Genomic DNA, 21,968 nt, shown 5'->3' on the forward strand with positions numbered 1-21,968 from the left:
CACATTCATGTGCATAAGGAGCACAGAACATTGGAAACGCCTTTAGATAAAATGCTACAAGTGATTTGAATCAACAACACTCTGACACAATGTCGATGCCAAATTGCCATTATCAGCTAAACAAAAGCAGGAACAAAAGCCAGTTGTTATATTGGATTGTGCCGGTTTCTATTATAAAGTGGCCTTTTAAGTGTGTATTTGCATGAGCAGCCTGCAGCAATATGTTTGTGTGTACGTATACAGCGATAAGATCATGAGGTAACCATTAAAGGAACCCGCTCAATCTGATCTGTATCGCCTACACAACAATAGGAAATAACTACAACAAAATAACCGTTATCACCCATTTCCTTTTATCTCACCGCCTCATGAATGTGGTAATGCCTCACCGACATGATTTATTGCACCAATGTTGTTTGTTCTCCACCTTTATTATCTGTGTCCTTCCTACACCATCCACAACCTTGTTCCTACGCCTCTGTTGAACGTGCGTCTGCAGTTCCTGGACCTATAGAATCCCCCTTTTGGTCTTGGCCATCACAGATTCCCTCCCCTCCTGTCAACTGGCAACCGGCCGGGCTGCTTGGCACGCACCGTATCGGGGGCCGGGTGGCCAAAAGTTACACTGATCTCTGCTGAGGGTGTTTCTTTTTGTTTTCTCCTCCCGTCCATCTTCCCATCTCCCCCCCACATGCTCCTGGAGGTTTGTCGACAGAAGCCATTAGACGGGCGGTATGCAAATGTAGTCATCGGCCAGCCAGACAGCTATCCAGGCATCCACTGTGCCAAAGTCTGGGCGGTGAATTTATCATTTCGGGCCCCGGAAAAAAAAGGCATAATCATCCTCCCTCCCTGTTCTCCTGGGAGCTTGCTTGTTAGTGTGCCAGGATTGCACGTATAACATCACATTCAGGTAACAAATGCCGTACAGAGAGCATTCTGGGAAATGGCAATACTTCCACGTCTTCTGTCCCCAAGTTAATGAAATTCCCTGAGACAGTGCGTTCATGTTTCCTTTGGCAGGGACATAAATAAGGAGGCGCCGGGCCTATTTCCCCAAGTAATGACTGCGCTGGGAACACACGTGAAAAACATAAATTCAGCACTGAAGACAGATCCAATTAATCAGGAATGCAGCTGAAATGAGTTGACCAACAGAAAGGTAATCAGTGACTTCTTCGATCATCGATTAATCACTCAGTCAGTGTTGGATGTTGCACAATGCTGTCTTGGTTTAATGTCATTGTACATTTGAAAGCATTTAGAAAGAAGAAATCTGATCATCAGTTTGGGAAACAGCATTTATCCTAATCAGTACTGAAACAATTGACAATGTATTGTTCAATTATGTTCAATCATCAGTAAATACAACATTAGCTTGTTCCCGTTTCTCAAATGTGAGGTATTTACTTTACTTTTGTCTTTTTTTTACATCGCTATACAATCTCAATCTCTTGGTGATACACTGTAGACAATAAAAAGATCACCCTGCTCATTATGAGAACATATTTCCACATTTTTACATAAAGCTTAAGGTTCAAGATGTTTGTATATACAAAGCTTTTTGTGTGTAACCAAATGATCTGGACCCTTGGACGTTATTACGCTCCTCTGCATATTTGTGTGGGCGAGCTGCTCGACATACATCTCTCTCAGTGGCCGCTGTGTCTCTCAGCCTAATTAGTCGGCTCTTCGCTTCCTTCGGCGCAGGGTCCGACCTGACCCTTGAGGTTTGGAGACGTGCACGCGTCCCTTTCAATGAGCCTGATAAATGAGACCTCACCGCCACTTAGTATGACTGCGGAGCTTTTTCTCCCCCCTCTGTGGATGCATCCCCATTTCTGTAACAAGACGCTCCGGCTAAATGCTAAGCAGTTTCCCCTTATGCACACATTTCACAGTCAAGTGTGATTGTGCTTGTGAACTAATGAGTCCTAGGCTATGTGTGATTCCGGTGTTGTCGTCGTGATGTTTCTACAACAAGCATGTTCCACACACACACACACTGAACATAAGAGTTACTCTGCACGCTGGGTTAACAGTTTATTAGGTGTAACCGTATAATCTAGTGCAATCCAATGCATCTCCTTTTTGTTGATTCATTAGTTTCAGTTCTATGCTTACAGCCAGTTGCGCTATATTGCCCTGCGTTACAGTGAGAGGTATTTTGTAATATGTATGTAAATGAGGACAAAACATTAGAAGCACATTTAGGCTCGAGTGAAATTTACTGTATATTTTAGCCTTTAGCGTTCACACACACGCACACACACACACTCTCACGCACACACACACACACACAACACAAACATAGTGTAGTTCAGGGCAGCGTGTGACTGGAGAGTGTAAGAGTGTCAAAGGGCTTTAAGGCAAATAGTAAGGATACACATTTATTCAATAGGCAGGAAGCCGCCGCAGTGAATTGAAGACGAAGGTATAGTTGTGTCTCTCTTTACCCGCCCAGCAAGTCGAGCGATACCATCCATCAACACTTCTGTACCGACTACAGGTTCCCTACAGTTAAATCAATACGTCTTTAACGCCATGCCAACAAAAAGCTGAATATCGTAAGCATGGCAAACGATGAGATTTATTGCGGCTCTGTTGTACTTGATGTCCTTGGACAGCACGGGCTCACATAATAAACTGATAAAGAGTGAAATAAATTATTTTCCAATCCGTTGACTTTGTGATGTGTTGAGGGTTTAGGAGGGAACCGCTGGGATTGCACAATCAAGTTTCCTACGCTTATGAAAATCACAGAACAAGAACCCCCCTGCACAGTACGACACCGCACAAGCGTTGACTGCAAGCTGGCTGTCGTAAAATAATAATGAAACCAAGCATCAAATCTGTGTGCACAACCCAAACTAATGTCCCTGATACGAAAACACAGCGTGAAATGTCGTGAATATGACATCTAAATAATAAATCCTTTAAAGTGTTTCAACATATTTAATTATTTGCAGTTTTATACTGTTCTAGCCAATGACATCATAGGCTAACTTGAAGGAAACCAAGTGTAGAAAAGAAGAGAATCCATATCAAGTTTGGTTGCTCCGGCTTCATTTTGACTTGCCTCGCGTTATCTCAACCAAGTATTGTCTAAGCCTCTGTCCAATTTACATATTAATTTTATGCCGCTTTCATGTAAAAATGGTAAGGAAATGGAAAAACACAAGTTGGTTATTGATATGCAAAACCACGCTGCTCCATTTTTCATCGCATAATTATAGATGACGCTTCCATTCAGATAAACGGACCGGCGCTTTTATCTTTATCCGGTTGGAAAACGATGATGCTTGACAGACGTGTGACCTTTTGATACACTAGATGTGTTTGATTTGCTTGTTCCGAGCGGCTGATGCACACGTGAACTTGATAAAGCACTTAATTACTTTCTAAGGTCAGGTTGCGCGTTGCTTAAAGTCAAACGGCTGAGTCGGTTCATTTAAGGGAGCGTGTCGTGGAATATTTTAAACCAAATCCAATTGATCCATATGGAATTTATAATATCTGAGTAGGAATCAAGGCAAACAAGCTTTAACCACCTGAGACCCAGACATGACGCCAACAGGTTTAAGTTAAGCACACTGATGGTTAAGGTGTAGGGAAGAAAAAAATGTAATGTCCACATATGAGGAGTCTTAGGAGGCTAAGATGACATTTCAGTAATTTCATGTGTGATATTTCCAACCTTAACCAGCTCGAATGTTACGATTATTAGTTAACAAGCCTTTTCCTTTTGTCCAAACACGACTACACATGAGACTGGGGGAAGTATTTACATGCTGACAAATCTCTCATATCGACCGTCGTTAGAGGTGAAATACGACGACGTGCCTTTGTTTTACTGTGCAGTTGAGTTTGATGGGAACCTCCAGGTGGGCGTCACTAATCACGCTGTCACTAATAGGCTCCAGAGGCCCTGACAGACAGCCCGGTGCAGCCTATTTGAAATGTGTGATGTGTGATTCCAGTGAGGAAGGCAGGTGATTCCCCGCAGCAGCAGCTCTTTATCATTCAGAGAGCTGAGCGCCGAGGCCGCAGCTGTCCGTATCTGTTTACCGCTGGATCCGTTCTGTGTTAGATCAGCGCTTATACACTCACAGCTGCTGCAAGCCTTGGTGGTTGTTTGTAGAAAAAGGATGCAGCACACTTACGACCTGCCTGATCCAAAGATTAATAAGCAGGAATTAATTGCTGTAAACTCTCTGAATTCATCTAAAACCCCATTCCCAGTTTTACTACTTTTGCCAAAGATGCTATTGTCTTCTTTGTCAGCAGAATTCAATTAAAATGGAAATTTAAGTCACATGCCAAGAATGAACTGAGGAGCTTTTGGTGTTGATCTGGATCCAAAGCCACCTTGAAGCCATTTGTATAGGAATCGCATTTTGGCTCATAACTCCTAAATTGCGAGGTAGGATGCCTTTTTCCCCGTCTTGGTTCCTTAGTTCAAACCAAATCTATCAGTCTAAGCCACTCCACCTTTGCTTTATTAGATGCTCTCCCATAAGCACCATAAGGTTAATTTGATCCTAGAGCACAGACTTAGAACGAGGCTTAGATCATCTTGACCTTTTGATTCCTTTGGGAGACAGGACTCATTTCCTTAACCACTCCACTCACAAAGTGTGATCCAATACATCTTGAAAGTAATTGTTTTGGTTTTCCTGTACTTGGTTGCCAAATTCGCGTCCTATAAACCACCATAACTCATCCACCATTGATGTTAGATGTTGATTAGAAACAAATCCATCTGCTGAGAGTGAACAAATCAGAATTTAGCTACAAATGAATCAGCCTTTTACAGATTTAATGAAAAGGTGCTGCACAGTTTCACGTTGCTGCAACTGCCCACAGTGCAACATAGCAGGCACTCGCTGTGGAAAGAGCAAAAAATAGAGTCAGACTTCTCTCAACTATACTTTGCACTTTTAATAGCCGTGTGACCCAGTTTAAATCCAATTGAATTAAATCTACACATTTATAGCAGCTCCACTTACAGCTGTAAGTCAGGGGAGATTACTTATTAAATGCCTTCCGATGTGGTTTATTCACCCCTCAGCCTTCGACATCACTTCTCTTGATGCTTCTCCCATCCAGGGACTCACTTTCAAAGATATTTGTGACTTACTGTGCACAATGAGCAACACCTACCAACGCCTGGTTCATGAGCAAGAATGTGTAGGTGTGTTTGGGATAAGAGAAGGGGAGCACCCTGTTGTTTTGCTATAAGTGTACAGAGATGAGAGAAATGAAAGAAGTGTAAAAATTGTCCTTTACAAGTAGAAGTCCTGCATTCATGGAATAAAATAAATATATACAACTATCTGCAATAGAGAGAATCAATGATAGAAGAACTCTCATGTGTGGATGTGAAAGTAGTGATGTCACAACAGGGTTTGAACAGAAATCTTTGTCCTTGTATCTCTTTTTAGTTTTGCTTTCACATCAGTTGAAGCTTGGATTTCCGAAACTGTGCTTATGCTTTCAGCTTCGTCACACTAAAATCACAAACTATTGTTCATTACTACTGTATTTACTGTACAAATCTAATGTGCACAGCTGAAACAGGTTACACACGAATGCAACAGCAGCATAGAGAGTATTTGCTGCAAAACACTGCAGAAGAAACGGAGCCAACAGTAACAGCTGTGTGGAGTGTTTTAGCACCTTTACTGACTTGTATCCTTAAATTAGAAAACATTTGCATTTGCTTGCGTTCGGCATCTCTGTGGCATGTGGTGCGACACTTTAACATTCTGTTTAAATATGCCAGCAGTGAGTATATGTAGAGTGCAACCATCCTTTACCCATTGTAATTAAACATAGCATACTTGGAATTCCTAAAAGGATCCTTACAGAGTTGTTATGTGACAGCATGTACAACCAAGATAAGGGCCTCAGCTGATGTTCACAGTCTTCTGAGCCGCTCTGTGCTGAGACAGAAAAGCGGAGATACTGGGTTTTTTACATTTGTAGATAGCAAAATATTTACTGATAAGCAACACATCATATTTTGCCGCACGCAGCCTTGTCTGATTTTATTCAAATGTTGCTTTCCCTCCGTCCTCCACTCCTTTTGTGTCAGCTGATTAGGCCTGGAGAACAGGAGAGATCAACATCTGCCTGGAGAGGAACAAGAGGGGAAGTGGATGACATCGCTTAATCCCTTTGCAATTAAGGCGCTCTTCCACAGCTCAACTCACGCTGCCGAGGTGTGTAAGATGGTAAATGTGCTGTTTGGGTGTGTGTGTGTGTCGCCACTTCAACAGCACATCTGCACATCTCAAGGTGAAAATTTGATTTATTCATTAAAATCAGTCAGAATAGGTTGTGATGAAGAGGCAACAGACGTCACAGCAGGAAGATCATAACATTACGTCATGCAACTATTACCAACATCTAAAGTGGACAGCAAATCTAACCATAACCAACTGACTTCACTGAGGAAGGAGGATATATTATAGGGTTAGAAGACACGCTATTATGAGTGAAAGTCACATGACGGGTTTCCGTACTCCCGACTGTTCCTGCTGTCCTTCGCTCAGGGCCCAGAGGCGCTCGCTGCTCTTTCCATCTGCCTCAGAAGCACTTTATTAATATTATTTTTGTCATTTTGCTTTATTGTGGACAGTCGAAAGGGACCAAAAAGCAGTAAAGCTCCCGGGACATCAGCGAGACATGATATGTGCCCTCGGCAACTAGGCCACCCAAACGTTCCCCTTGCTGTAAATCTCCAACACAAATTTAAGCGGAGTGATAGTCTTTGTAGCTGGAGAGGAAAACACGGCTCGCTACGAGGCGGCGAGTGGTTCGCACGATGTTGTCAAAGTGATGACTTATTGATCTGTCTGGATAACAGTGTACTGTATAATACCAGCAGAGCATTCATAGGAGGCTTTGATGTGGAATCTGATGCTTGTTCCACCGCTTTTGTCATGATAGAGGCTCAAAACTCCTCTTTTTTTCTAACCAAACCAGTGTCCAAGTTGACAATTTGGAATGATGAAAGGGTTCTTTGCTAGAGCCGTAACAGCACTGAAGAGACCAGATTGCTGTCGAAATGATTACACTCATTCCAAACATTGATCTCTGTGATCATTCAACCAGAGCGCTGAACCAAAACTACAGCCACCAGGTAGCATTTTTTGTTTTGCTGTCTTAGTATTTGAGTATTCGGCTGCCAAACCTTACATTCAGAACCAATAACAACAGGATTACTGCAGGTTTCAACATTTGCATGATGAATATAGGTGTATGTACTTATGGCACAGTTGAACTACACGTGTTGTGTTTGTGATTGAAGTTGTTATTATGTTAGTTGTTCAACATTTGCATGAATAATATAGGTGTATGTACTTATGGCACAGCTGAACTACACGCGTTGTGTCTGTGATTGAAGTTGTTATGTGTTGTTATGGTATAAGTCATGACACCTTGACACACCCTCAAATAACCATCGTCTCAAAAATACAAGCCCCTGAGTAACAGTGTCACCCTGTCGTTGGTTTGTGAAAAGTGTGTGAGACTAAGTTATGCCGTATTTAATATATATTTCCTCAAATACAAGGAAGAATAAAAAACAGGTTTAAAGTGAACTCTGCTGCTGTTTAATATAGAGCTCGATAGGTGTTTGGTAACCTCGTTACTTCTCCAGATATTGGAGTGAAAGAGGTTGTCTCAGCATCATAAGCACCATCTTCAATTAGAACGCTCCCTGGAGTCCTTTTGATTAGGAGGCCAGTTCCCATCCCTAAAAACCTGCTATCTGACGAAATGAAATATTTAACACCCCTCATCAACATGTTATCCATTTGCTGCTGCTGTTATTGCACATGTAGACTTCCCTCAGGAGATTTCCTCCGCTACGGTCCAGAAAAAGGCTTCGTTATAACGTCGGAGAACAATCTTTAAAGCTAATGGAGCAAAGAAGAACACAGCGTTTGAATGCTCCTGGAGCGGCTTGGTTCAAACGCGTGATGTCATCAATCTGCAGGATGTTTACATCGATCACGACATGACTGATAACACCTGATTAACACATCTTCGCCAGCTCTTAAGTGGTCTTGATGTGCACAGCATGGTTGTCACTGCCAGACAAGTTCTCCTGCTGCCCTTCCCAGCCCAGCATCTCTGCACTTTGAGGGGAAAAACCTACATCTGCCACATCAACTGTTTCAATGTCAATGTCAGAGTTAGTTTGTCCAGCTTAGCAACATCGCAGCAACGTGATCCTGCCCCCCTCCCGGCTTCATGGCCTTAGCCAATGTTGGTAACATTAAACCCAAATGAATGTGAGCGCAGCAGTGGGTTATGTTTATCTTCAGGGGGATGAAACAAAGAGAAGAGAGAGAGAGGGAGACCAAGAGAGAGAGAGAGAGAGAGATAGAGGGCATAGTTTAGGCAGCGGAGGGACTAATGTAAAATGATGTGTTGGTGCAGAAACCCTCTGTAGATTGCTGCATAAAGATGAGATAAAATGATAAAATATAGGTCGAAAACTCGTATCTCAGCCGTGTTTCAGCTCAATGACAGAATTTATTTTAAGATATGAACTTCAGATATGAAAGAGATTGGAGAATTTCCTCCAAGTGCAGAGAACTTGAAAGGATGAAAGTCCACCGAGTTTGAAATACATTTGCGCAAAGATTTTTCATTACTTCACATCAAAGTCTACAAGTTTGGCCACAGGGGATTTCTGACACTGTTCAGCAGCAGAAATACATTTTATCTACCAGATTCACATTGCACAAATATTTTAAATACTTCACACAGATTCAAATCAAATGTATCTCTAATCTATTCAACAGCGTAAAGGCTTTTGCGGCTGTAGAAACGGACGTCTATGACATCACCGGGGTTACGTCCTCATGGTGCTGGAGACCGAGTCAAGTTTGAAAACTAATTGCAGTCTAGAGTTGTAGTCACTGAACGCACCTTTAGACTGACGCCCCCCTGTGACGTTATAAGTAACTGCTCTGACGTCATACAGGTCTGATACTCCACAGCGCCCTCCTCAGGCAGAAATGGCCAAAAGCAATTGTACCAATTCTACCTCTAGATCACTTTAAATACCTCCGTGATACCCTGACAAACACTGACTGTCCTCTTTTATGAGGTTTTATGAAGTCCTTTTCTTGTAACACAGTATTTATTTGTGGTATTGTGGTTATTAATAATCACTTTAAGGTGTGTGTGTGTGTGTGTGTGTGTGTGTGTGTGTGTGGCAATGCCTTATTTGGGGTGTCATGTTTGCTCCTATCAGAAAAAGAAACAAAAGAAAAGAAGCAAAAATACATGATCAGCTCACCTGCTCATCATTATCGTCATCACCTTCTCTCTCTCTCTCTCTCTCTCTCTCTCTCTCTCTCTCTCTCTCTCTCTCTCTCTCTCTCTCTCTCTCTCTTCCCCATTTCCATTCAGTCTGTTGGAGCAGCAGCAGCAGCATCAGCAACTGTTTTGTGTGTGAGTGTGTGTGTGTGTCTCCGGCTGGTGGACAAGACAGCAGCAGCAGAATTTGAAAAAAAAAAACACACACACACACATACACACACACACACACACCCGGAGATCAGCTGAGCGCAGCAACATGGACGTGATGAGGATCGCCGCTTGCCTGTGCGTGGTGCTCGGCTTCTCGGTCCAGGCGGCGGACGTGAAAAGTGGCAAAGAGGGAGAAAAACCTGGGAATTTCATGGAAGACGAGCAATGGCTGTCAACCATCTCCCAGTACAGCCGTAAGATCAAGCACTGGAACCGCTTCAGAGACGTGAGTGGTGTGTGTGAGTGTGATCGCCAAGAAGCACGTCGCGGTTTTGGATTTTTGGTTGTAATCAATACTGTTGTTTTCTGCTGAAATGAGGGTCCTTTCGCGCACAGTCAACTGTTTTGCTCAAGAAAAAAAGTGCAGTTACGCGCTTTATTATTGATATTTTGAAGGGAAAAATATCATAAAAAAGGTAAAAAAGAAGGATATAACAGTTTGTTGATCCAAATTAATGCGCGTGCGTGAGTGTGAGTGTTTGCGAGCCTTGTGAGATGACTGATCATCTGATTTGTCTGTCATTTCTGCTGTCATATGCCAAAAACGTGTAGTTTTCAAATAGATCTGCATGGTTAAATTGGCACAGGCACATCAGAGGAAGTCTATAAATCTACACGTTTGTCAGGGATTAGAATCAAAAAGCCATTTCCAGGGTCCTTGTGACAAACTTTGATATCTTGCACTGTGATCAATACCAATCCATCCGCAACCTCTGCCAATACTCGTAAAATATAAGCAGACATCCAAGGGCTCCTAAGCTGAAAAACCACCCAGGGAGAGCAAGGTTCTATTTTTCTTTGTAGTATAGAAGTATGGTAGCAAACAGTGTGTTCTCCCGTGTGTGTGTGTGTGTGTGTGTGTGTGTTTGATCCAGACAGAGTCCTTGGATCAGCTTTGTTTATTCTTCTCAGCATCGTTCACTCTCTCCTGTCAGGGTCCGGAACACAAACTAGAGGACATGTGATGGAGGAGGGAGGGAGGGAGGGAGGGGAGGGAGGGAGGGAGGAGTGGTGGATAAGCCTGGTTATGGGTCAGGAGGCTGTGACGTTGGGGTGTGGCGCGCTGGAAGGAAGTAGTGATGATGACTCCCCTACCCCTCCCCATCCCCACCTCCCCCTCAGGTGCCCAAGGACACTACATGGCTCAGGGATCTCTGAGGAGCAGGAGTTGGTTAGCAACTGGTTCTAATCCCAGCCTCTGCCTTGACAACCGGACAGTCGTTTGGTTTGGAATCATTGCCAAGAAATGCCATCTCTCTTAGATGCTCTTATCAGTGCCTGCCAGGGAGTAAAGTGTGATAGTAAGGATCGTGCTCGGTGGTCACCAGCATGCAGGAATATGTCCCAGATAGGACCGGGTATCAATTTCTTTCTGATATAGACCAGAATGCTTGAAAAATGTGGCGTTATCTTGTAAATTACTTAATCTGAATCTGAACAGATTACAGATTTAGTGATCAGTTGTCATTCTATGGCTCCAGCTTCTCAAAGAAGAAGGGGGATTGTTGCTCGTCACATCTGGCTTTGGGGAGGCATTTCAGGTCTTTTGACATGTAATTCACAAGAATACAGCCATTCATCACAGACATTGAATGCAGCACTTCTCTGCCTTCATCAGCATCACTCTAAAGATTTCTCCTATGTCATTTCCCTACTCCCATAAAGCAGAGCTGTCATTTTTAGAGCACTACACAACATAAAATCCCAAACCTTCTCTATAAAGATAAAAACAAATGGCCCAGATTTGTAGAGGCCCTATGTCCCAGAAAGCCCCCTGTATGGAAAAGTGTAACAGACTTTGCAATGTTATGTGGATCTGTGTCTGTTTTTAACCCATGGACTGAATTTTGGGGGTTGATTTGTATCACCTATCTGATCGGATAAGTGTTTACCTGACAAAAGCGGATGCACAGGGTGGAAGGATGATGGTTGACAGTGCAGATAGCATCATATTGGCGACACGGGGATGATACACTGAGCCTATGCATTGTAAATACACATTGTCCCCTAGAGATTCTGTATGATGGATTTATGTGGTGGAGGCGCTTCTTTGCATGCCATTCATATGTATGAAATTTGGACATTTTCTGCATTTGGGAGACATTCTGCTTTGATTTTCACAATGTATTGATGAAATTCTTCTTCTTGTGATATGAGGTTTTGCATTGGTTTGGTTCAGACTGGATGTACTGGATGTAAATGATGGGAGTAAAGCAATTAATCTAATCGGCACGATTATAGTAATTGTTCTTTGGATGAGGTACAAATCTGGCGGCGGCAGCACAGACTAAATGAACAAAAGCAAAAAAAAAGGCCTTAATTGAAGATGTTATCAAAAGCGTTTCAAAAAAAGGAGCAGATTTTTCCATTGATCAGCAGATGCAGGCAACCACACTGTCACTGTGTTGTTGTTTTGCTTGGTTGCTTCTGGGATATTCTCTGATGCTTCTGGGCATTGCAGCATCTGAAATGTTAAAGGGTTGTGTTTGTTTATGTGCTATCTTGGCAAACAGGTGGTGTGAGAACGGCAAGCAGGAAATCTCAAAACATGCTGCATCTAAATAAAATAAGAGGCAAAATTAGTATGCCGCGCTGGTGGGATTGATGTGAGCGGTCGTTAAATTAGACTAGTGTAGGTATGATTATCCAACATGGAGACATAATGAGGGACCGTCGAAAAGGAAGAACAATAAGACCAACAGCTGCTGAGGCAGGAGGTGTCAGGATAATCCACAGCAGGTTACAGGATGTTATACAAGCTGCATTATGACTGGCATTGCTGCTGAAGCTGCCATCATGGCACACTGCAAATGTCAAGGCAAGAAGTCTCCTGATGAAGAGTCCCCACGTATTCACATTTGCGCAAAGAGACAATGAGAACACACCCACACGTCCCACTGTTATGATCCACAGAGCAGGACAACAGGTTCCAGTTTCTTAAAGTGTGCAGATTAAACCGACTTCCCCCTGCCAGTAATTAGTTAATTGCCTCCTCCCGAATGTATAACTACTCATTTGCTAACAGGACTAAATGTGTGGAGTTACACCAGCAGTCTCATGTGGCTTTAATGCTCCCTAGGAAGCAGCAAACCGTGAAACGAAATCGCTGGATGGATGGAACGTTGGCTCTTTACCACTAGTGGGGCAAAAAAAGGTGAAACCCGGCTTGAGACGTGCCGGCACCTTTGCAAATGTCGGAGGCCAAATGTCGGAAGGTGCATTATATAGCAGCCTAGAAAGAGAGAGAGAGAGGGAGAAACTAAGATACAACAAATGTAACAAAGGTTGTGTTGTTTACTTATTGTATTTACTTATTTACATCCACAAATGATCTCAAACGCTTCCCACTGTTTTTCCGATTTGAGTCACTAAAGAAGCAAGTCCTGCTGCAGACATTCCACCTCCTTTAGTGGTCCAGTCCTTCAAATCTAAACCTGTATTTTCAAGATGCCTGTTGTTGCTGCCGCCTGCTGTTATGTCGCTGTTAAACATCCCTCTTTACCCCTATTTGGACTGTAAATGTGTCTCAGGGGCGCATGTGAAAAATCATATTTACATGGCTCCTTCTGCAATAGAGCTTGTGTATCCAGGCAGCGGTTAAAATCACAGAGGGCGACATGTGTGTAGGAATACAAGCTGTAGCCCTACTGCAAAGCTTCCAAATGCAAAAATTATGTGTTTGTGTGCTCATGGCTACATCTGGTCGAGGACAAAAAGGTTTTCTAAACGAATTTCGAGCCAGTTTGTCCTTGAAATTTTAGACATGTTGAAACAGAATTTTTCCGAGGTCATCGGTGGAAAATACAAAAACACAAACTAAGAGGAATTACTGAATGTTCCCGTAAACTTCATTTACAGTCCAAATGGGGCTTTTGACTAAATTGATTGCTTAATTAATTCATAAATCAAACATCTGGAAGACTGCACTGCTGGCACATATGAGCGGTGCTGTGCATAGTGTTGTATCGACTATGAGAGCAGAGGTCACCAGGTTGGAAAATGTAGATTTTTAATACAACTTATCGACCAAGCAACCAGCATTGCCACACGACTACGCACCATTCTCATTCTACCCCCTCTCTCTCTCTCTCTCTCTCTCTTTCATTCTCCTGCAAAAGATGGATGCAGCCATTGCTTGGCGTGAGCTCGCTCGGGCCTGCGCCGGTATCAACACTGTGCTCTTCATTCACGGCCAGATTCTCTCTCGTCTGCTATGGCGTTGCAAAGGGGGGGGGATCTCATTAAAGGCCAGCGCAGCCTCTCATCCCGACCACAGAGGGCCGTTAAGATCTGCACCTGCTATGCTTCAGCTCCATTTTTAATGAGGGAAAATTGTTACATCCTTTCCAGGTAAATGCCTCCTTTGGTTAAGATTAACACAGCGAGGCGAAGATATGAATGAAAATCACACCAGTTTATGGGAATTGAACAGATTTAGGGGCTGTAATAAATACAATGATTAGATAATAATGACGATCCCTTGAAGGTGTCCTTATACTACTCTCCCTCTTATGACAACATAACAAATACTAACAGGCTACTGAACAGAAAGTAGCAATATCTCTCTAGTGTTCACATATATTTAAGTATAAACTTTAATGTGAGCATTTCAACCAATTAACGTACATATCTGTCGCCTGATCCCCTGCGAGAGGTCTTTGATGAATATAAGGTCGGGGACCAGTGTGTTTTTCTGTACGTGATGGGCGAACACGACTCTGTAGCGAGGTAAGTGATGCTTAAAGCCAAGCTGCCAGCTGTGGGGCTTTTCTGCTCCTGTCATCAGCCTCAGCCATTTACTAGCCTCCCACAGGATTTATGCTTCAGCGCTAACAGCCAGTATAATTAGGGATATGAAGAATTAGAAACATTTGAGTAAGAGGCTAGTATGCAGTTGTAGAAAATATGATAATAAGGCCCATTTCCAATTAAAAATAAATGGCAGTAGAAAATGAGGAGTGGAGGAAGCAGGAGAATTACAGGAGCTAATAGTTTCTATTTCCTTCGCTTTCTGATGCTGGAGATCAGCCGATCAAACCAACTATCTGTGGAATTCTGCTTCGCCGAGCACTAATGAGATCAAAATGGCAGAGCTGGCAGTGAGAGAGATGTTTTTTTTTGTCTTCTTCTTCTTGTCATGACCGTGTGTGTTTTGTTCTTTTTTCTACACACGTGTCGGTGAATGACAGAAAGGATTTTGCCTGCGAGTGTTTGGACTCCTCAGATAGGATTCAAGGTGGAAACCGGAGAAGAAAAGGAAGATCCCGTCGGTTTCTCTGGCTTCCCAAGCGGAGTGTGGGTGACTCCTAATTGAGTGGAGAGGCTCTGCTTTATGTTGTCGCTCCTGTGGAGAGGCTTTGCTCAGCCGATAGCAATTTATGCTTTGCAAAACCCAAACACTGAGAGGCTCAAAGCTTAAACAACAGCAGGGAATCTTCCTTCTAAGCAGAGCCATGTTCCAGAGTCGTGAAATATTGAAAATGTCTTTCCTTTTGTCTACCGCGGCTGAGTTAGAGGAGGAGACTTTTTGTGATGGGATAGAGTAATGTCTTTCATAATGGAGGCTGGCTGCACCTACTACATCAGGATGAGTGTATTATCAGACACACCAGCAACAATGATAATGTGAATCCCATCTTTTCCAGCCTCTAACTTCTCTGCGAGTTGTTGAAATGTCGAGCTGAATAATTAGCTGTTCCAAGGTTCTTCTTCTTCTGGCTCTATTGTTCATGCATTATTTATAGTGGCATCTGCCTGAGAGTCGTCTCTGTACTGTTTGGAGCGTCGCTACGCCTCGCTGCAGGCAGAGTGATGAATGCTGCCACCGTGCTTATGCTTCTGTCTTCATTCATGACTGGCACGGTGGCACGCCCAGGACTCGATCGATATTCCTCCTCTTTAATGAAAAAAACTGACCCAGATCATTCCTCGTTACGAGAAAAGTGATGGGAATAAATTGAACGCTGGCTGTAAACTCACCGGTTGTGGCTCTTACGTTTCAAAATACATTTTACAGGCTTGTAAAAACGCATGACGGCATGATTGCGGACAATATTGTAACAAAACTGAAGGTTTTATAGCTTTGCTTGCTGCCTAGTGAGGCTTACCAAAAAAATTGTTGTTGATGAATCTAATCCTTACCAATAGTGGGGAAAAAACACAGTATGTATATGTAAATAGATACTTTATCATACTCATCAATATCCATTAGAATGATTCCTCACCTTTGACCTATGTCGTTGTCACCCACAGACACGAAGGCATGAATCTCATTTTACCCGTAGCTGCATAAGCAGCAAGGCATCACCTGGTGGAATCGCTCTCCCAGATTGGAACAGTCACAAGAAGTTTTTCAGTGGAAATTATTAAACCTGCAGGTTTGCAAACATAGCTGTGCATACATTACATTACCCAGGTGGAAATAGAGTGAATCTGCAGAGAGAGCTGCTCCTGCTGTCTATTCCACCACAGGCTGCCTCGGGTGTCTTTATATTCGAGATAGATGCCAGTTTTGGTTTTCCATCATTATTGTTCTTTATTCTCCGTGACCTAGCTGTGCTAAACACATGCGGCCTGAGCAAATACAGCTGTGCCGCCGCTTATGTTCAGTAACAATAGTTGTAATAATACAAGGTGCTCAGGTTCAAGTTGGCATTGATAAATTGTTCGCTTGAGGCCACAAATCCTTCACTCTTGAAACAGCGGGGCAAGTGCCGTACAATTAGGCCAGGCAGCAACAAAAACTTTGAGGACACGCTCTTGCCTGAGGGGAAATCAGCCTTTTTCACCCTCTCCTGTAAGTTCGATTTTCACGCCGGACGAGACGGGCCTCCTGTTCCTTTTTAGCCACAGCGTCCCATAGCTGCAAATTTTGGAGCTTTCGTTTCTTTCTTGACAGTATTATTTTCACTATTAACTGTCAGAGAGAGAGGAGGTGTCAAGGACGTGTTTGGAAGGGGAACCGGGATTCTGTGTGTGTATACAAGCTGTGTTTAGGATGTGTGCCATGAGGTGGATATATTTGTTTTTGTGCGTTTGTGTATGGGAGAGAGAGAGAGAATCGGAGACAGACAGTGTTAATTTGTAGAGTTGGCAGGGTAATGGATACACACTACAAAGTCATATTGAAATGACCTTAATCAAGCACATCGCATCGCAGAAACAGGGCACAGAGCTAAACGTGCTAATAGCTTTTCCCCTCTCAGTTGAATCTCATTTACGAGCGACGTCGTCCCTTCCTAAAGCCAGTAACGTGACGTCTTAATGTTGCTCCCTATTTTAGTGTAATATCCAGGCGCCACTGCGGGGGAGATTAGCATTATCAGCAGCCACAACAACACCAATTTGTTCTCGTTGCCGTGGCAGACGGGGGGAATTAAACGTAATCAGCCAGCTAGCATATTTAACTTAGCCGTCCCCGTGAGCTGTCTCGCTAAGGTCCCCGTGGCATTCAGCACGGATGGTTATCATCATTATCCTCCCTTAACCGTGCCGCTAGTTTCTGACTCAAATGTCTGACAGTTTGTAAAGGCGCTCTGTAGCTTCAAGTAGACCTGCCATCGCTGCCTAATTAATTTAAACAGCAGGCAGAGCTCTCGAAAATGGGGGGATGATTATAGAAGCATTCAGAGGTGAAGGTAGATGTGGCTAAAAGGATATTTGTAATAATAGTTTTTAACCTTTGTTTTGTCGCGGCTGGTTTATTGAATACGCTTTTTGAAGGAGATTTCACGTCTTCTTCGCAAATACTACAGTGTCTCAGCTAGAACTGCAGATTTGCTCGATTGGCTGCAGAGAGGCCGACACAATGTAAAGATGAGATGGACAGGTTCACCTCTGAGAGAGAGGGAGGCCGCTGGAGAGCACGGACTGACTGACGAGTGCTAGAGGAAGTAGGCCTTGCTCCAAACTGTGACTGAACCCACAACCTCAGAGGTGGGAAGTAGACACACGCTACTACTTTGATCTATTTACTCACATAGTAGAGTCAAAACCAAACATACAAACATACAAAATGTGCAATATCAGTAACTAAGTAACATTAAAGATTAGTTTTCTTAACTGCTGCTCTCTGAACTTCACACATTTTCCCATAGATTAAATCAGGATTTATTAGTGGGTGAGAGGATTGGAGTATTTCACAATGAAAATCCCTGAATAGTTCAATATCAATCGCAACGATGTAATAAAAAATTAATGAGACCGGCAGTGGACTGTTTGTATTTTTAGTCGCAAACCCTGCTAAGCATTTTTCTTGAAGGAACAAAGTCAATTTGTTAGAGCGTATTGGATTGGAATTTATCATCTTAGCCTCTGCCACTTTTGATATTGATTGAAGTTTCCCAGTTAAGATGCTGGCGCCACATAAGTACCCCGGGATTTATTCCTGCACGAATATATGTTAACGTTTGGCCAGTCGATACTAATGTACGTATTTAAGTAGAAAAACAGACAATTGGCGTTGTTGGTAGAGTCGCATGCTTCAGCTGGTTGTGTATTTTTTTGCTAATATTGTATATAGAAGCAGGATGGCAATCTGCAAGCTCCCTGGGGTATTTATGTGGATCTCAGCCCGGAGGCTCGCATCTTCTCTTTCTGCTTTCGCACCTTTATTTTGCAAATAAGGGGGAGGGGGGGAGTCATGAGATGCTGCAGAGACTCTGCTGTTCCAGGGTTCTGCTTGGCTCAGCAACGGGGTCCACCAGAATCCATTTTTCTACATCCTTACCATCCTCCTCTCCAATTACCACATCCCACAGACCGTGCAGCGCTCCGATTCATTCCTGCAACTGTGGAGTCTGCTCACATACAGCAATGGGAGCCCGGTCACTCTTTGATGTGTCACTTCAGTGGTGCCTTGGGAACCGCAACTAAAGGACGCCTGAGAGTTTATTTCCATGATGCAACTTCCTGAAATATGATCTTATTAACCGACGGCAGCGTCTCCAAAGAAAAAATCCTCCCTTCTGATGGTCTTGATGTTTTTGATGCGAGTCTGACAGTGTTTGAAGTTGAAAAGAACACCAAAAGTGAGACAAAGCTCCTTCATGTTGCCTTCAGCTCTGTGTTTGTAATTATTGAGCACTGGCCTCCAGACAGATATTATTTATTTTAAATGTCAACACTTTCAATTGCACCTTTTCTCTCAATCATTCTCTCAAAAATAAGTGATAAATCTTTAAGTAGACACATTTAGGAATATGTGTTGACTGAGAACACTAACTTCACTAATACTTCATCCTTCTGACTCAGAAATGTTACAGCAATCAAAGAATAATAATTATACAATCATACAAATAGCTGTTAATAGCAGTCATCATCAGAAGTCGGAAATGTCATCATCTTAAATGCATGTGACTGAGCCCCTGCGGCGAATTTGTACTGGAACTAATAAAGCCACACACAGTAATACACAATAAAACAAATGTCAAATCACATTACTTTTGGAATTACATCACGGAAAATTGCTATTACAAAAAAAAAGCCTTTATTATCCAAGTGGCCCTTATATCTCAGAATTTAATGCTTCATTTCTCTTAATCTGCAAGATTAAGGCAGAGGCTGCCTAAATAAACCTTAAATTCAGTCATTAAAACTATTAAAAATTTATGGAAGAACAGACTGAGGCATATAAAGCAACATTTATGGTTTTATTTTGGTATTTAAAGGATCAAATTCATGAGTTTTGTTTTGCCAAATATTTTTATTGAACAAGCAACTGGTGACATAACAATGAGCCTGCGGTTATGGAACATTTGTGAGACTATTTGTTATACATAGAGAGGAAAAGACACTGATGGTATGTAATGTATGAAGTCGTACACGTGAAGGAGGAATCAAAGTAACAGAGAAGAAACTAAAGCAGTTATGATGACATGAATGTGATCCTGTTTGTTTAAATGGCATCGCTGCTGTTTGGTCTGATGATATCAATGTAGTATGTAAGATCGATGACATCATACACCTTTCCAGATAGAGTCAGTTGATAAAAAATGGGCATGCAGGTATACATAACATGAAGCCCCTCCCCCCACCCCTCAATAGAGAGAGAAGGGATCATGCGCATAATAAGCAGTGGCAAGAAAAACATATGGCTCAGACTGTATGCTTTTTGGTGAGTATGAAGAGAAAATGGCAAAAATTAAAGAGATTAAAAAGACTTTACAGGATAACAACATATAACTGCATAGTGTCGCACCGCGCCAGTTAAATCTGCATGCATAGAAGAGAGCAAAACTCCTCAGTCAGCCGCCTTATTTCTGCATCGTAAACGTGGAACAAATGTTTCAGATGGACGGCCACTTCTACGGTTGGATAGTTGGCAGCACAGGAATAGAGACCTGCCCTTCAGCATGCAGTGATGGCTGCAGATTGTGCTTCGTGCTGCACTGCATTGCAGGCAGGCAGGCGTCTCACCTCATGAAACAACATGCGTCCACAGCCTGCAGGGCCCGGGCACACTCAGATGATCGATTTGATCCAGCTCTGTGTTTGGTGAGCTGCGGCTTAATCCCATAATGCGCTGTGTGTTTTGTTGCAATTGAGATACCTCGATTTCTTTTCTGTTTCATCGTTGGAACATAATCAAAACCCTCATGCTTTTCATGTCTGTTTGGTATATACGGTTTGCAGTCACTCCAAACAGTCTGTAATACAATCATAGCTCATGTCAGGATCCATCATAGCGAGTACAGGGCAGTAATGATACCACTGTCATGGTTCAGTAAGACAAAACCAAGGAATGGTTTCTCCATACAGGCGTAGCGGCCACATGACATGATACGGCTAATGAAAGTAGATGGGAAAACAGACTCAGTTACCAGTTCATTCAATCACGTACGACTGTCCTGGATGCAATCCTAAATTTGTGACCCTAATGTTGAGTTTTCCATATAGCCTATGGTAGGGATGGGGTGACGCATTGACGTAAACCGACTACCCGACCACGTAAATACGTCGCTTTGCATAAATGTTCGCCGACGCATCATAATGACGTCTGATCGCAGCGCAAACTGACCTGCGTTTTGTTGTTGAATGCAGATTGCGCTCGATTACTTTTACTTGAGTCAAATAGGCAAGATGTTGGATTGTAAAATGGAGATTATCAGTCAAAAGGTGGCTATTTGTGGAATAATGCATCGCAAAATCTTTGTTACATTTGTTTGTTTTTAAGAGAAGATGATTGGTGAAAATATTAATGAGATAAGTTAGATATTTATTTTGGGAAAAACAATGGCTATATTGCGTAATAAATATAATCTGTAGAATAATCGACCAATTGAAAAAAATATCTCCAGATTAATCAGTAAAAAAAGAATTGTTAGGTGCAGCCCTAGTCTATGGTGACTGTTAAGGATGCGGTGTAAGTAGTGATGAGAAACATCACTCAATGCATTACATCGTATGTATCAAACCTAACTCAGCACCTAATTTACACAACCAAAAATGTACTTTATGAACATTACAATGGTTTGATTTGAATCGAATAGCATTTGATTGGCTTTGGCTGACACCCACTTGACACCAAATACAGCAAGGTTCACAACAATGTTTTTGTCTGCACCAGGCACCATGTAACCTGTTGATCTCTTGTGTAGCAGCGATGAACATGTGGAACACCTCTAAATACATGGAAAAGGGCAACGCTGTAAGTGTGTTGAGTGTGATCACCACCTTTTGCTGCTACTGTATGATTCCTCTTTGGTGTTTTGTGTTTCTATTCTGAGACCGGTGGGTTTTGATGAATACAGCTGTTGTTGTGGGAAACTTAAATGCATTTCTAAGTGGTTCAATCTGCAGTGCCATTAGTGTCTTTATCCTCATGTTCAAAGAAGGTGAGATAGAGACAGAGAGAAACAGAGCGAGCCATTACCTTCACCATTCAGGCCCCAGCATGCCGAATTGGGACGCCATAATGACACAGCAAAGTCAAGATGCAGCCCTGCTGTTCCTTTGTAACTAGAGAGACGCAGAGGGTGGAATAGGTTGCCATGTAGATGCGCCACAGCCTCCGCCTGTGTGCCCTTCACCGGCTGTTGCAGTTTTAAAGGGAGTAGGTAATTCGGCTACATTAATCAGAGGCTCCCACTGCAAAAGCGCATTACTGTGCAAACGACTGCTGGGGGATGATGAGGTGACAACGTCCTGCCAGTCACAGCTCGCCGATCTGATGGGATGACATGGCCCCTGCCCAGAGCCGAGCGATCTGCGGAGGAGAGCCTCTCACGGGGGTTCCTTTTTCGGCACAGACACCACCCGGCTCACCAGTCCATCCATCAGCCCATGTTTATCCAGTCAGTGGCAGAGAAAATGACTTCATGAAGTGGGATAAATGACAACAAGGGGGAAATGCATCATGTCTGGATCATCATTTAACCTCCAACTTATATCCCTGCTGCTTAAGTGATATCTTCTCT

This window comes from Genypterus blacodes, unplaced genomic scaffold (genome assembly GCF_046128005.1).
Source record: "Genypterus blacodes isolate CSIRO-AG114 ecotype Tasmania unplaced genomic scaffold, CSIRO-AGI_Gbla_v1 ptg000026l_1, whole genome shotgun sequence".
Lineage (NCBI taxonomy): Eukaryota > Metazoa > Chordata > Actinopteri > Ophidiiformes > Ophidiidae > Genypterus > Genypterus blacodes.